Source organism: Symphalangus syndactylus, chromosome 2 (genome assembly GCF_028878055.3).
Source record: "Symphalangus syndactylus isolate Jambi chromosome 2, NHGRI_mSymSyn1-v2.1_pri, whole genome shotgun sequence".
Taxonomy (NCBI): domain Eukaryota; kingdom Metazoa; phylum Chordata; class Mammalia; order Primates; family Hylobatidae; genus Symphalangus; species Symphalangus syndactylus.
Window position 1 is genome coordinate 108,150,200 of NC_072424.2, and position 17,771 is coordinate 108,167,970.

The 17,771-nt window shown below is 38.7% G+C and overlaps 1 protein-coding gene across 4 annotated transcripts in view; it reads left to right on the top strand.

Annotated features, from left to right (window-relative positions):
- TMEM200A (transmembrane protein 200A) overlaps positions 1 to 17,771 on the top strand; it is an 82,048-nt gene that overhangs the window by 8,835 nt on the left and 55,442 nt on the right. Inside the window, exons 2-3 of one of the 4 annotated variants that reach the window (XM_055263851.2) lie at positions 10,762 to 10,825; positions 14,733 to 14,760. The exons of 2 other annotated variants lie outside the window; for them this stretch is intronic. The gene's annotated coding sequence lies outside the window, so the exon portion shown is untranslated. Of the gene's footprint in view, positions 1 to 24; positions 689 to 10,761; positions 10,826 to 14,732; positions 14,761 to 17,771 lie in introns of those variants that run through there. One more of the 4 variants, XR_010116699.1, reaches the window with a different exon arrangement.

Genomic DNA, 17,771 nt, shown 5'->3' on the forward strand with positions numbered 1-17,771 from the left:
TCTTTTTTTTTTTTTTTTTTTCAGATGGAGTCTCACTCTGTCATCAGTCAGGCTGGAGTGCAGTGGCATGATCTGAGCTCACTGCAATCTCCACCTCTCAGGTTCAAGCGATTTTCCTCCCTCAGCCTCCCAAGTAGCTGGGATTACAGGGGCACACCACCACGCCGGGCTAATTTTTTGTTGTTGTTAATTTTAGTAGAGATGGAGTTTCACCATGTTGGCCAGGCTGGTCTTGAACTCCTGACCTCAGGTAATCCACCCACCTCAGCCTCCCAAAGTGCTGGAATTACAAGCATGAGCAACCTCATCTGGCCATGAAAATGCTTGAGACTTTTCCCCTTGAAAACTTCTATGTTAGTCACTGATTGCCCAGAAACAAACTTCCTGAATTTTGAAACTTCTGGTTTTACTCTCTTTTCCAAAGAAAATTCAACCACATCACAGTACCTAGTTTTATGGCAATGAACTTTGACTTATTCCAGAAGAGGAATTTGGATCTTACACATACCTCTGCAGGGTATTTTATTGTCTAAAAACACTTATTGAGAGTAAAGGGAACTATTAAACTTACAGTAGCAGTCAATTTGAGGTGGTTTTTGAGTGCCAATTTCAATTTTTCCACAACTATTATATTCCTACAAAAATAATTTACAACTAAAATAAAAAACGCTTTGGTTTTCTTCTAAAAGTTGAAGGATATTATTATATTGTAATAACTCTATTCTCCTTTATGGATCTCAGTCAATAATTTTGAACAAAATTATTTTCGTTCATTTGTTCAACAAATGATTATTTAGAGAGATTCATTCAGCAGGTGCTGTTAAATTATATTTATGACTCATTTTGTCAAATGTGAGACAGATCTTCTTACACAACAATAACGCAGAACACTGTGTAGGAATTCATGCCTTATACATTTATTTACTGATAAGACACATAAAATCTCTTATAACATACATTAAAAAGTAAACTTGGCTCAGGAGAAGGTTTATTAATAAAGGATTCATTAAATATTTGTGCTGCCAGCTGGGGATCCAGTAATGACCAAAACAAAAAGTTATGGAGGAGCTTACATTGTAAATGGAGGACACAAACAGGAAACATATAAATGAGCAAGGCAGTTTCAGGCAGTCAAAAGTGCTGTAAGGGAAGTCAAGAAATCTGATGTCATAGAGAGTGCATGCACTCAGTTAGATCAGGTGGTCAAGGAAGACCTCTGCATTTGAGGCATTTGAGCTACAACCTGCGAGAGAATGAGGAGCCAGCCTCACATATTTGGGGAGGGGGCATTGGAGTAGGTTTTATACTCGGTGCACTGGAAAGCCATTAGAAGGTTGCTCTTTTGGAGCATGATGTTTGAGGTCATTTATTAAAAATGAGTGTTGAGATGAAGAATTCAAAGTATTACTTCACTGTAATGATGATATTGGTATTGGGAGCAAAAACAATGCTCACATTAGAGACTATATGTAGTTATGCTCAAGATATGTCATACATCACTATATGGCTAAAGACATTTCATATACAGTATGTCTACCTACAAAGGGATTTTCATATAAATATAACATGTAAATATATTTAACAAATTTATAAATATAACTAAATATAAATAGCAATTTTAAAAGAATATATAGAGCTTAGTAAGTCCACCATAGAGTTTTTGTTATGTGAAGCTTGTATTCTTTAACTGAGCCTAGCGTATTGACTTGTACATTATATACATTTGATAAATTTTGCTGAATTAACTATGTGGAATGTTCTTGTAAGAAAAAAATTAACCTTGGATATAAAATCACATTAATTATTTTCACATTTAATTATTATCACGTTAAATAATTATCACATTCAATTAATTATTTTTTGAGACAGGGTCTCACTCTGTCGCTCAGGCTGGAGTGCAGTGATGTGATTTTGGCTCACTGCAACCTCTATCTCACAACAATCGGTTCAAGCGATTCTTGTGCCGGGACTCCACAAGTAGCCTCCCAAGTAGCTGGAACTACAGGCACGCATCACCATGACTAGCTAATTTTTGTATTTTTAGCAGAGATGAGGTTTCACCATGTTGGCCAGGCTGGTCTTGAACTCCTGATCTCATACAATCCATCTGTCCTTGGGACTCACAAAGTGCTGGGATTACAGGTGTGAGCCACTGCACCCAGCAAAATCACACAAAACAGTATTTTTATGAAAATACTAAGCCTTTTCTTTGAAAAAGAGATAATATGTTGCTTATACTCTAAGTATTAACAGTAATTTTAAATTGTATTCAAAATGCTAAAATTGAAATATTGAAAAATAAAAAATACACAAGTATAATCATCATCTTCCTCACGTACATTTTTTTTTCTCCCTGGTTAAGTAGAAATCTCTGGAAAGTCCACATTTTAGATAAAGATTTTATTAATATCACTTGGTGTTATCACACTTTACTTGACTTGTGGAAATTCCTTATTTATTTTGTGAGTCTCCCAACTCTCAAACTAACCTCTATTCAGAACTTTTCATGCATAATTGAATATAAGACAATAATAACAAAATTAATGATGCTTGTTAATGAATATTTAGCTCAGTGTCTTCTGGTAGATCTATTCAAATATACTTATTAAGTCATCAGACATTTATGAGCGCATACTAAGTGCTGGCCATTGTGTTCCATGCTAAGAGCATAACAAGCTTTTCTCAAGAAACTCAGGCTAGAGAGCCATTGGGTAATACTTTAAGTACTTAGAGCAAGGGAGAGTTTTGCAATAAAATGATATATGGGACTCCCTGAGTCTACGTTGGGGTGGCAGTAATGAGGAGTGAAATTGTGAATTAATTCAGGAATTCCTGAAGTCTGGTATTTGGTTAAGTGATTTGAAAAGACATTACAAAAAAGAAGTCAAAGATAAAAAGGCAGCACATGCCATCCATCTCCAGGTAACAAGGCCACCTGCATCCCAATTCTCATTTCTAGAGATACCACCCTAGGGATTTCCTGTTTTCCTGCCCCAACTGCCAGAATCTCATCTGTTTATTTGGCAGGAGACCCATCTGGCTGCAGGCCTCTGGGACTCATCCCTACCTAGAGCTGCATGAACCCAGCCCTCCCTTCTTTATCCTCCTGCATGTGGGGCTGCATATTGACTCGTTGGCTTCAGAGTACAGTGACCTAAGCTGCTCCTTCAAGTCCTCCTGCAGTTTTGGATTGAAGAAGACTCAATCCTGCTGCTTTCATTTCCAGTAGAGCCTCACTCATTTATTCTTTTATTTATTCATTCAATAAATATTTTCTGAGTACTTACCATGTACTATTTTAGGCACTGGAAATGTAATCGGAAGCAAAACAAAGTTCCTGTCTTTATGAGCATTATATTCCAGCTGGGGAAGACAGACAGTACATGTATAATTTGTTGTGACAAATAAGAAGAAGAAAAATAAAGCAGAGCCCAAGGACTAAGAGCAGTTAGGATGGGGGTAGAGTAGCATGGCCAAGGAAGGCCTCTCTGATAAGTTCTGACATTTGAGCAGAGACCTGAATGATGCCAGGGAAGAAATCGTTAGAATATCCTGTGAAGGAGTGTGCCGCAGGAGGAATAGAAAGTGCAAAGGCCATGAGGAGTCAGTGTGTGGGGTGGGAGTTGGCTTGGACTGTGTGAGTAGCATCAGCATAGAGGCCAGTGTGATTAGAACAAAGCAGGGGCTCACAGAGGGTGTTGGGGTCGCAAGGAAACTTCGGACTTTACTCTGAGTTGTATGGGAAGTATCTGCTAGGAGGCTAACCTTTATAAATATCACTTTCATGTGACCACATGATTTCTAAGAATATTGAATTAGAGTTCAGGCCCGTAAGTGGGGGTTTTATTGGGCCTAACCCTCACTTTTATTGCTAGTCTCAGAAGGAAATATGCAGTGATTAAAATCCCAGGTGTCTGCGTCAGTTATAGGCCTGCCTGATAGGGCCTGAACTCAAATTCAATGTTCTTAGAAATCATGTGGTCATGTGAAAGTGATATTGATAAAGATCTTGGCCGGGCACGGTGGCTCACACCTCTAATCCCAGCACTTTGGGAGGCCAAGGCGGGCTGATCATGAGGTCAGGAGATCGAGACCATCCTGGCTAACACAGTGAAACCCCATCTCTACTAAAAAATACAAAAAGTTAGCCAGGCGTGGTGGCTCATGCCTGTAATCCCAGCTACTCGGGAGGCTGAGGCAGAGAATCACTTGAACCCAAGAGGCGGATGTTGCAGTGAGCCAAGATCACGCCACTGCACTCTAGCCTGGGTGACAGAGTGAGACTCTGTCTCAAAAAAAGATCTTGAGTAAGGATAGCCCAGAGAATTCCCAAGTCTAATGAGAGATATTTTACTCTGGATGGTGTATTAGTTTATTTCATGCTGCTGTAACATGAATATCACAGACAGGGTAATTCAAAAAGAAAGGAAATGTATTTATCAAGTTCTGGAGGCTGGGTTATTAGAGTGCTGGCAATATCAGGGTGCTGGCAACTGGTGAAGGCCTTCTTGCTGCATTATCTCATGGCAGGAGGACGAGAGCATATGGGGTTGAACTCATTCTTTTTATGAAGAAACCATTCCTATAATAACTAACCCACTCCTTCCATAATGGCATTAATCCATCCATGAGGGCAGAGGCCTCGTGGCCTAATCACTTCTCAGAGGTTCCACCTCTCAACACTCTTGAATTGGGGATTAAGTGTTTAACACACGAAGTATGGGGGACACATTCAAACCATAGGAGGTGTGAACAAAATTTTGTTGTTGATTGAGAGCTGTGTGGAGAATTTTTAGACAACACTGTTAAATTGGAAAAAATCACAATTTAGAAAAGGAGGAGACTTTCTTTCTCATAAAGGATTACAGCCTGCAGGGTGGCCATTCTGACAGGCTGGGAAGCATAGCCTCAGGCCAGAAGCCAGAAACAGATACTTAGAGGGAGGGACAAAGGGAACAGGAATTTATGCTAAATGCGGTGGCCAAATAAGCGTATTCAATAGGCCATAGGAGGAGTCATAAATATTAATGAAGGGAGAAATGTGCAAATGCGCAATTGAGCTTCATGCATCTCCATGGGTCCCACCTACAAAAAGTGGTGGGGTTAACACGATCTGTGGGTGGACTTTTCCACCCTCCAGTGTCAAACGGTGAAGCAGAGGATACAAAAACTCTTACTGCGCATTCTGCATAGACTGGCCAGAACCAGTTGGTGTGACTAGGGCATGAGTTCAGTATGGGGCACGTTAAATTTGAGATGCCTGTGAGACATCTTAGGGGAAAGAGCACAGATGGGACAGATGGAGCAGGAGCTCAGATGGACAGATGGGGCTGGTGCTTAGATGAGAAATATGGAATGGAGACTTAAATTTAAGGATCATTAGTATGTAGTTGATAAATAAAGCTATGGAGAGAATAGAGATTGAGAAAAGAAGGAGGCTTAGGAACAAGCTTTGGGAATTTCTACATTTCAGGGTGGATAGAGAGCATACCGAGAAGTAGCAGTCCTAGTAGTAGGAGAAAAGCTGGGTTGTGCTACTGCTGATGAAAGCTACGTGATATTAGCAATAAAGCTTTGTTTGCACATGGTCCTTACTGAAGCCCTTTTTGAATGTTTGGGTTCAGTTTCTTCAATTTAATCTATAAGTGTAACTCCAATGTAGTATAACCTTCAAATTTTTGAGTGAAATGGGATTAAAAGTTACTGAAAATCTTTTTTTTGAATTTCATGTTATAGTTGTTGATACTGTTAGAACAGAATAGACATAGTTGTACCTTCACAATAAAATAATGATAGAATAGTGCATCTGAAGGTCAATTTCAAGATCATGCTAATGACTAATATACTCTTACTGTCAACTCCATTGCTGCTTTCTAGTTTAGTAGGCCTTTATACTTTTTTAAAGCATCTGCAGGCTTACTACTAGGTGATATATTATTTTTGTTATAGATGTTTTTAAAGCCACAAATAGAAGTTTAAGCTATTTGCCAGGACACTATAAGGAAAGTATAAAATTTAAAAAAGAAGTGATTGAATAGCTAGCAGAAGACTCTGAGGGCTACCCTGGCTTTTATTATGAATGCATTTTAGCTCATTAAAATTGATGAGAAAAGACAACTTTTATTGGAGGTTGCATTTAGCCTTTCCATTTGGGAGCTTATCTTGGCCCATTCTGTATGTGATGGTAGACCCTCAGGGAACATCACATCCTTGTTCTTATTTTCCTACAGTGAAATACATAGCAGAGAGTCACTGGTAGTACACGAAATGAATATGAAAAAATGCAAAATCAGCCTCGTGTAAGCATTGTCCTAAGGTGATTAACTACATTTATTTTATGTTTCTCTAATCTACCAACATAATCTTTTTATTTTTTACAGTTTTTACACGATTAAAATATTAAGGCTGAGTATGATGGCTCATGCCTGTAATCCTAGCACTTTGGGAGGCCGAGGCAGGAGGAATGTTTGAGCCCAAGGATTCAAGGCTGTGGAAAGCTGTGATCATGCCACTGCACTTCAGCCTGGGAAACAGAGCGAGACCCTGTCTCTAAAAAAATAAAAATTAAGTTTCAGAAGTAATTTTTAAAATGAATTTATCAAAGCACCTAATAATGCTTAATATATCTACAGTACTGTCTTAAGTTATGACTTAGAAGTATAAAGTGAAAACTCTCCTAGACTTTGAGTCATCTGGGAGTTAGCACAGTGCCATTCAGGGTCTCCTGTTTAATAAGAAGCCTCCAATCAGTCCTTTGGTGCCTTTCTCTTCTTATTTGAATGCTTAGAAGGGGAACTTATCAGTGGTCCTATCTGTCCTGGCATAAGTGTCTGTCAGTTTTGGATGACCTTCATCAGCAATGTGTCATAAGAAGCAGTGCTAGATACTGCTGGCTGTATTTGATGATCCATACTCTTGCCTGCCCCTAACCAAAAAATATAGTTTTGTTTTTTTCAAATCTGTGCCTTTGGGTGAACCATCTCTGAAGATGGCCCGTGAGGGAAGTGGCGCTGTTTTCCTGATGAGAGAGGATATTTATATTTGTGGAAGTTGACTTCCCCTTGAACATATACATCAGTTGAGAAGTTGCAGAAAAACAAGTATCAGGCTTGGATTACAGTGCTAGAGACTAATTTTCCTCCCAGTACAGCAATCAGAGAATGTCCACCATGTTTCTGTGACAACCGCAGAACATTGAGGGTGGTCTCAAAGCTGCCTTGTGCTATGCCATACAGACAGGATGATATTGTACCTGGACAATGGGAGGCTACCTCTTTGTTGTTGTTGTTGTTGTTGTTGAGATGCACAAATTAAAAGTTTATGGAAAGACTGTGTCATTTTAAAATTCAAGTCTAGGAACGAGAAAGGTTTATTTGGTTTTTACCGTTTAGTTCCATAGGTTATCTAGTAGAATTTGAGAAATTGCTGACTGAAGGTTAACATTTGAAAGGCTGGTTAACCGACCTGTCTGCAGCTTCTCTGATCTGTGGCTTCCTCTTCCGTTCACTCCAGAAAACACTGCCATCTGGCTGTCTTACTGAAGTGGCTCTCCTTCAAAGATAGTTTTAAAGATATATCGTGAACCTTTTATGATCTGGGCTACTTATGATTCAGTTGAGATTTCTTTTCGAAAAAAGAATCCCATTGCCAAGGATAATTTGAAAATCACAGGAGGATTAGAGCATTACTACCTAAGAGCTATGAAACCTTGGGCAAATTACTTCACCTTGCAGAGCCCCAGTTTAGTGTAGGGCAGCATGACCACCTTAGGAGGTTGGTGGGGAGCAGTATGAAAGGTCATGTAAGTGAAGATCTGGCACAGTGTGTGGCATAAAGTGGCCACTGCCCAGTGTCGTTCCCTTCCCTTTCGGCTCGCACTTGCCTCTCTCCATTCCCTCTCACCTGGATGCACTTGCCCTGCACACATGCATGCTCTACATGAAACAGCTGTTAGCTCTGCCTGGATGGGAAATCCTTGCTGGGGAGGCATTTTTCATTCTTCTAGACCCACCTTGAATTAGTGCATCTCTTTCGTGGAGTCTTCTCTGGCCTTTCTCAGGAGAGCTGGTTGCACCTTCCAGCACCTTCAGGGTGTTTTGCTCATGCCAGCAGATAAGCTTGTATGAAATGATAGTGACTGGTCTATCTTCTGTCTCTATCCTAAACCCAGGGCTATAAGTAGTAGAAGTGGACCTAATGTACTCAGGACAACTAAGAGAGTTGAGTGGAGAGTGGAACGTGAATGATTTTTGTTTCCTTTAGTGATTTTACCACTGGCAATGTTACCAAAAATTAGAGCCCATTTCAGCTCTGTTGATGGAGAGTTGAGTGCTTGATTTTTGGAGGCTAGTGGATGGATTCAGGGTAATGACTGCAGCCCCACTAAAAGTATCCCCCTTCCTCTGGCCTTCAAGAACTTCTCCTTCCATCTTCTTGGGGAAGGGGTGAGGTAGTGGCACGAAGCAGGAACATTTGTGTTATGTGTGAAGTCATTTGTCTGTGGCCAGGTTCCCCGAGGCATCTGCTTTGGCTCCCTAGTGACTCTAGATCAGGAAGCAAACCATCTCACCCAAGGAACTGTGTGAGTTCCTTGAGGGCAGGCATGATGTTGCACTGTGATTGTGACTCCTCCTCATGGCCTGCATCTATTTGCTCAGGCATTATTAAATTTGTCACATTCAATTGAATTAGGACGGCAGCTCCATGGGATTCATTAGTTGTCTGTGGCATCGGGCAAGACAGTTACACTCAACTGAGGAACACGTCATATCAAACCAAGGGCATTAACTAGCTCAGAAAAAGAGCCACCCTAGGCTTGGAATTTTTCTCTTCCCGATTGCTAGGAAGTCAGCAATGCCATCCTGAAGAGAGTGAGACACTGTGAGGTGAGCAGCAAGTTCCAGCATGCTGGCATTCCACAACAGCCAGATGGGAAGTATTTATGACAGGGGATAATCCGCTCCCATTCTTGGCCTTATTCACTTTGATGTTTTGAAACATTCATGATGCCGTCTTAATAAAGTTGAAGTTTGAACACTTGAATGTCTGGCGATGGCAAATAATCTGGTTCCCATAGCCATCTTCACTCAGCTGTGTATCCAGACATAGCTTTCTGGATCTCTGAAAAATACTGATCAGTAAATTATGAGCTGTTGTGATTTAAAAAGCTGGTAAGTATTTTTAGTTTCCTTTTAATTTTTAGTGCTTTAACAAATCACAGGTGGTTGGCATCGAGGTAAAAATGAATATGAAGACATGGTGAATACTGTCTTCATTATGAGTATAAAAGAGTATTTTTTCCTTTTTAAAATGTTTTGAATAATTCTGACAAATATTAAAACTTGAGGCCATGGGACCCATAGAACCTTGTAGAAATAATTTATTCAAATTATATGAGAAAAGAAGAGGCAGGGAGCGGTGGCTCATGCCTGTAATCCCAGCACTTTGGGAGGCCGAGATGGGGGGATCCCTTGAGGTCAGAAGTTTGAGACCAGCCTGGCCAACATGGTGAAACCCCATCTTTACTAAAAATACAAAAAAGTAGCCAGGTGTGGTGGTGCACACCTGTGGTCCCAATCACTTGGGTGGCTGAGGCACGAGAATCGCCTGAACCCAGGATTCTTTTGGATATAAATGGAGGTCGCAGTAAGCTGAGATGCCAACACTGCACTCCAGCCTGAGTGACAAAGTTAGACTCTGTCTGAAAAAAAAAAAAAAAAGAGAGAGAAAAGAAGAAATCACTTGTTAAGTACTTTCTCAACGTTGTAAGTTGTTGTTAGTCTTTTATAAGAAATAAGTTTACCGTTTGTGAATGCTTTTTGATAGTTTATTATAAGCATTTATCATGTTACTGAAATTTTTGTAAGCATGCCTTTGTAAAGCCTGTATAATATTCTGTTACCTGTATTTTTATTTTTGTTTTATTTATTTATTTAAAGGTTTGCCGAGGCTGGAAAGCAGTAGCATGATCATAGCTCACTGTACCCTCAAACACTTGTGCTCAAGTAATGCTCCTGTCTCAGCCTCCCGAGTAGCTGAGACTACAAGTGTATGCCATCACACCTGGTGAATTTTTTAATGTTTTGTAGAGATGGGGGTCTTGCTATGTTGCCAAGGCTGGTCTTGAACTCCTGACCTCAAGTGATCCTCCTACCTTGGCCTCCCAAAGTGCTGCAATTATAGGTGTGATCCATCTTGCCTGGCCAGAAAATTGTTGTTTTAATTAATAAAAAGGGAAATGTTAATTCTTGTGACACTTCAAACTTTCCTTTGCAGTTTCCTTGATTCAGAAAGGAATAGCATGTTTCTGATATGTATCATTAGATATTTTGTATTTTCTATCAAGCTTAACCTTTGAAGTGATGATCAAATCACATTATAATGAACTGGTCAATGGGTAGATAACTCTCCTATAAAATTTTCTGACAGAATTTTTTTTCATTTTCTTTAGAAGTTTGAGGATGTTAGACAGTTTGGGATTGTTTTTGCTTTTCTTCTAATATACAAAAATTTACGTTTGGAGTACATTTATTTATTATCTTTTTGCAAATGGATTTATCTCTATCATAGCATCTCATCTGGTGGCAGAAAGAAATACATGACCAGTCATTTCTAATATATTCTTTTGGATATAAATGTGGAAGAAAGTAGTCAGAAAAAAGTAGAAAGAGGATTTGATTTGTTGACATTATGCTTCATGCATGTAAATTTGCGACATTGTCAGTTATGGAGCTCACATGATAAAAATTCTTAATTTCTTAGCACACAGAGCCACTGAAAAGGACTGAAGAGAGCCAGGGCTTTCCTGGGACATCTGGCTCTGGAGGTGAGCAACACCAGGGAATGACGTCAGGGACCTGGGAGACTGATCACCTGGATGGTGACTTTTTATGATGATTTTTTGTAATGGGTTTATTCTTCCAGTGAGCTAACAGAGTTTATTAGTGGGACTTTATCAGGCAATTCTTTCCTTAGCTTGGTTAAATAAACCAGATGTCTTATTTGGACATTTCAAAGTTCCTTGCAATAAGCATTTTTAAGTTGAGATAGAGATAGATCTCTGCTCTGGTGAAACACTCACTGTAAAAATAATTGTATAGGTCATTTTATAGAGTAGGCTGTTTTAGCAAGACGGCTCCTCATTCCTCTCATTCTTTTCTCTCCACACAAATCCCCAAGAGAAAAGGCCCTTAATTAGAAGCTCATTGACTACAGAAAAAAATAATTTTCTTTGCTCTTCTGTAATTTCAAAATTACATTTGTTCTGCTTGGAAGAAAAGGAGGTTTATAACCTTGTAACCTGTAATCTTTCATGCTGTTTTTCTTTCTGAAAACCTTCTCTAAGAGTCTGAGCATTAACCATTTCATGATGCTATGTAATCTCACATTATTTTACATAAACTACAGAAATAATTTGCAGATGAATTTTTAGGGATCACCTTTTGCCCTTTGGCAAAAGGTTCCTTGAAATGCGAAATGAACAGTTGAGAAAATTATCTTTCAGTTGAAGAAGAAAATCTCATGTTTCTGAAATAATGTTGATATCCTGAAGAAAACTGTTTTGTATATTTGTAAGGAGACTCTTAAACTTCAATTATCTAGAATTTTTCTCTATATTTCACTTGTGTGTACGTATCTAGGTGTGTAACTTGGTTTATAAAACAACTAACATTCAGTTTTGGGAGAAAATAATCTATTGTATTGAGAGAGCTTTTTGGTTTTCATTCTCTGAGTAATCCCAGCCCCTCTAAGATACCTCTAAGATAAATGATCTCCAATACAGTAAATCCAGGAGCTTGAACAGCGACCAATCTCATTCACTGAAGCTCAGAGTAAGGGTCGGGGTATGTGGGAGTGTTTTCTGTGTGCAGCACTTCAGTGTTTCAAAGTCGTCTTTGCTAAAAGGGGTAGCCACTGAGTTTGCTTAGAACGGGGCTGAAAATTGCTGTGGACCAAAATTCTGCTTGTCAGAGCCAACTGTGATTGCTCTAAAGATGCACCTTTTATAAGCTACTCTTAGAGTCACTAAAGGAAACTATGTTATTGTCAGCCAAAGACTGGCACCTGGGAATTGAAATTAATGATCTTTTTAGACCTTTAGAGAGAATCTAGGAAAGAGATTAGGAAAGTTTACCCTCTTCATCTTAGATGTCTGCTTTTTCCTTCCACATGGTTGCAAAATTGTTCCAATCCTTACCTCTTTCAAACATCAACTTCTAGTGCAGAAAGGAAACCATAGATCTTTAAAAGATACTCTAGGTGATTAGCATTAAGATTTTGTTTTCACCATCCTACAAGAAAACCTAGGCAATACCATTCAGGACATAGGCGTGGGCAAGGACTTCATGTCTAAAACACCAAAAGCAATGGCAACAAAAGCCAAAATCGACAAATGGGATCTCATTAAACTAAAGAGCTTCTGCACAGCAAAAGAAACTACCATCAGAGTGAACAGGCAACCTACAGAATGGGAGAAAGTTTTTGCAACCTACTCATCTGACAAAGGGCTAATATCCAGAATCTACAATGAACTCAAACAAATTTACAAGAAAAAAACAAACAACCCCATCAAAAAGTGGGCAGAGGACATGAACAGACACTTCTCAAAAGAAGACATTTATGCAGCCAAAAAACACATGAAGAAATGCTCATCATCACTGGCCATCAGAGAAATGCAAATCAAAACCACAGTGAGATACCATCTCACACCGGTTAGAATGGCCATCATTAAAAAATCAGGAAACAACACGTGCTGGAGAGGATACAGAGAAATAGGAACACTTTTACACTGTTGGTGGGACTGTAAACTAGTTCAACCATTGTGGAAGTCAGTGTGGCGATTCCTCAGGGATCTAGAACTAGAGATACCATTTGACCCAGCCATCCCATTACTGGGTATATACCCAAAGGACTATAAATCATGCTGCTATAAAGACACATGCACACGTATGTTTATTGCGGCACTATTCACAATAGCAAAGACTTGGAACCAACCCAAATGTCCAACAATGATAGACTGGATTAAGAAAATGTGGCACATATACACCATGGAATACTATGCAGCCATAAAAAATGATGAGTTCGTGTCCTTTGTAGGGACATGGATGAAACTGGAAAACATCATTCTCAGTAAACTATCGCAAGGACAAAAAACCAAACACCGCATGTTCTCGCTCATAGGTGGGAATTGAACAATAAGAACTCATGGACACAGCAAGGGGAACATCACACTCCGGGGACTGTTGTGGGGTGGGGGGAGGGGGGAGGGACAGCATTAGGAGATACACCTAATGCTAAATGACGAGTTAATGGGTGCAGGAAATCAACATGGCACATGGATACATATGTAACAAACCTGCACATTGTGCACATGTACCCTAAAACCTAAAGTATAATATAAAAAAAAAAAAAAAAAAAGATTTTGTTTTCACCAAAAAATTCTGACAAACAAACCAAAAAACCCCCAAGAAATTGTAAGAATGTCGTTTCAACAGATAGGAACTTGGAGCATTTTCAAATAAAACAAATTTGCCTTCCATTAACTTACTCTTACTTTAAAACTGTGCTCAAAGGCATATTCCTTTTTCTTCGCCAGCATCATTTGGAAGCCAGATCTTTTTATAAGGCACTTCTGCAGTACTCCCAGGCACTCTCATGGAGAACCTATTTCTAAACCTGAAACCGTCCAGTTGTGGTGGAGGCAGTCACACAGTTCACTCATCAGTAATCCTTTAATGCTATTGAAGTGAGTGGGCAGAAGAGGGCCTTTAATTATCAATGCTAAGAGGACTTGATCTTTAAGATTCTTTCTAATTGTACCATTTTGTGACAATATATGTTTCTTATATGAAGGTGGTAGTGCAAGACACTGAGATGCCTAAAAGGAAAGGATGTTTTTTACCTGTGTTTATAGTAAAAATAATATAACAGCATTAAAGTCTATTGCAAAATCTCCCATAATTTCTTTGTAGCAGGATGGATATTTTTATTTGGATAGAGTTGTTTTTTGTTTGTTTGTTTTTTGACGGACTCTCGCTCTGTCACCCAGGCTGGAGTGCAATGGCGTGATCTCGGCTCACTGCAACATCTGCCTCCCGGGTTCAAGTGATTCTCCCACCTCAGCCTCCTGAGTAGCTGGGATTACAGGCATCCTCCATCATGCCTGGCTAATTTTTGAATTTTTAGTTGAGATGGGGTTTCACCATGTTGGCCAGGCTGGTCTCGAACTCCTGATTTTAGGTGATCCGCCTGCCTCGGCCTCCCAAAGTGCTGGGATTACAGGCATGAGTCACCACACCCAGACTGGATAGAGTTCTTAAAAGGGTAAACAACCGTTTTCTTTTCTGTTTGAATGCAATCATGTGGACTTGGCCACATGGCTTCTTAAGTCTTGTTTGCATTTGCTTAAGCCAACAGAACTCAAATATGTTAAGGGAATTCTAGATTGAAATTGTGACTTAGTTTCCATACTCTTAATTATGTTTCCCCAAAACAGTTATGCATGAGGCTCTTTGGCAACTAGACTTGAGAATATTTAGGTTTAAAATTCCTTACTAGAGTGGTTTAGAGCCCTATCCAACTTCTGTTGTCTTTTCTCTTAAAAAGCTTTTAAAATCCTGTTTGCCTTTTTCAAGGTAGGAAAGAATACAAAAGTGTAAGGGTAGGTATTCATAAGTCTTAGAGAATTGATTTACGGTTAGTTTCTGATTCTCAAAATAATTTTCCTTTCACAGGTGGAAGTTTTCCTGATGGGAGTTGAAGGTAGCATGGCAAGTGCCACTCAGGAAAGGGGAGAATAACAGTTTAAAACTTAGTAAGTTTATTATACTCTGTACTAGTGGAGATCCCTTGGAGATTCCTGTGTCGGTTTTAGAAATTAACCAAAAAGAAGGAAGTGAAGGAGTTGAAGTTCTAGGTAAGCAATAAGGCTTGATTAAGAAGTTGGAAAATGTGAAAGGAACTAGGATTATTCTGGAGAAGAGAAGGCTTATAATAATGGCTTTCAGATGCTGTAGGACTCAGATATCTACTTTCCTAGTTAATAACCAGTTAAAAAGAAAATAAACTACAACATTAGGATATTAGCTATGTAGATATTTCCCAAAGTGATAACCCCCTGGAATGTTATATCTGCCCTCAATAAGGAACATGAGGCATAGCCTCAGGGTGTGACAATTCATTGCTTAGATAAGTTCTGTTTCTGTAGATGTTAAATGTGGATTCTTGCTTGTACATGTTTTCATTCATGCATAGTATTTCACAATCTAAATTCATATATCCTTATTTTTTTTCTATTTCTAATAAGATGATTGGTTCTTTTGCTGAGTGGCATAAGTAGATACTCATATTTCTCAATCTTGTCATCAGAAATGATGGCTATTCATTTTTATATTTGTAAATATATAGTTGATGTTTATAGTAAATAGTGCATTACTCAATTGTAAATACTAAAATTGGCAAGAATGAAAAAAATAAAACATTAGAATATCCTTACAGAAAGTATCATTCCCCCAGTTTGTGGGAATTGCATCAACCACTGCAGATAAGTGTGTTTATAAAATCACCTAACTCATGACATTTGGCACATCAGCAAGTAGCAATAATTTTAACACCAATTAGTATATTTAAGAGAAATTATTTACAAAACCCAAATCATGTTTTGAACAATGATTTCTTGAATACGTATGAGATAAAATGAATTTTATAGAAAATATAAAATTAATATAATATGAAAGTAGCACTATGGTCTAGCTCCATTATCTTTAGATAAGTCAAAGACATTGTCTTTGACTCTCAAGAAAGTAGAACTGTAAAATACAGTTTTAGATTCGAGCTATAGATTGTTAGATTTGGATAGACTAGAAGATCTTGTAATGTAGTCTCCTGATTTTACAGATGAGCAAATGAAGATTTAGTACTGACAAGAATACTAAATGTTTTTGGTGAAATGACCACGGCTTTTTACCCAGTCACACAACAAGATATAATTGGAAGCAGAAGCAGTTATGGGCTCTCCTGATTTCCAGCCCTGGGCACTCCCTCCTGTAGTGCACTGACCAGAGGGTCAAGTGTAGATTTTGAAACGGGCAGTCTCTTTTGACACTGTGTCGCTTCTTCCTTCAACTCACAACTCTATATCCTATGTAAAGAACAATTTGAGAGAAAAAAGAGGTTATAAGCTTGAAAGTGATAAAGTTAATATGCATTCTAGGACCCTGTACCAAAATATTTTGAATAGGAGGAAAGCAATAATATAGCTTGTTGGAATTTTGAGAAATCATTAATTTTAGATACATAATATCACAGGCCAGATTTTAACACCAGCAGTGCATTCAGAGAGATCCACAGAACTTCAGATTTTCTCAGAAATTTCAAAACTACTCAGTAAAATTTCCAGGCCAGTTTTGCTAACTAAGGGACTCAGTTTGAGATTCCCTGGGTTCATTTTATTACATGGGCTTCCATTGTTAAAGTTCCAGGATCCCCATCCAGTTGTTTGTTAATATGTTTTACTTTATGAGAACAATTAGCAATGTAAAAATTGCTCATATTGATACCTAAGAGTTACTAATAAAAGTTATTTTGCTTACAGTTTCATTAGGCACTTGTCGAGAATGGCCAGAAACGTGTTTTGGTTTCTTAGATGTTCTGTTTAACCACGAATTGCTGTAAATGCTTATCAGTTTTCAAAAAAAGTATAAAAAATGAAATGCCCAACAACCCCCAAATTATTTTTGAATATAATTTAACTGTTTTTTCATTTACTAAATCTCAGGATCTGATAGATATAAGTCATACAGTTTTGTTTAATTAATCTCTGTGGTTTGAATGTTGGAGAAATAAGATCTCATTATACCTCTGTGTCATTTATTATAGTTTTAACCAAGAAGCATTCTGAAGTTGTAAAACCATAGCTGTAGAGCAAATTCAAATGTGTTGTGTTTTGGTGAAATGACCACGGCTTTTTACTATATCATCTGAATGTAACACACGTTGTGTATCAGAGCAGCCCTATGTGGGCTACAGTATGTCATTTAATCTCAGCTCTTTCTGACTTTACAGAGTGAAACTAGTGCTGCCTACTTGATAGGACTGCTAAGGATTAAATGATAAAGTATGTTAAAAAGCTTGACAAACCTTAGTATTCTTTATACCCTTAAAGATACAAATCCTGTCTTTTTCATGAATATTTCTCCTCCATAGCATAGAGGGGAATGGGTTGCATATAATAGTATTTCTTAATACTGATAATGGAGTGAGACTATGAAAAGCAAATACTGCATAGCAAGGAGGAGATATCTGCTAGAATCAGATATTGACATATTAGCTTGGCAAATTGCTCCTTCTAAAGTCAGCTTCCATGTTGGTGAGGCTGCTTTGAATCTCCCAGGCACCTTTGAGCTTTTGTTCACTGCTCTGCTCTCTGTCAGCTCACCTTCATCACAATAGGTTTTCTCAACCTCTACCCTATTGACAGTTTGGACTGAATAACTTTATGCATTGTAGGGTGTTTAGCTCCATCTGTAACCGCTACTTACTATGTGCTAGTAGTGCTCTACCCCAAGTTGTAGCAAAAAAATGTCTCCAGACATTGCCTAGTGTCCTCTGCGGGACAAAAATGCCTCGGAATGAGAACCACTACATACATACAGCAGTCACTGCTTTGTGATGTAAATATCAGTTTACCTGTGCCCCTTCTTACCAGACTGCCAGCCCCTAGAGGGTAGTGCGATGTCTTTCTCTGGTGCCACAGCTCGGACACCCATAGAAGT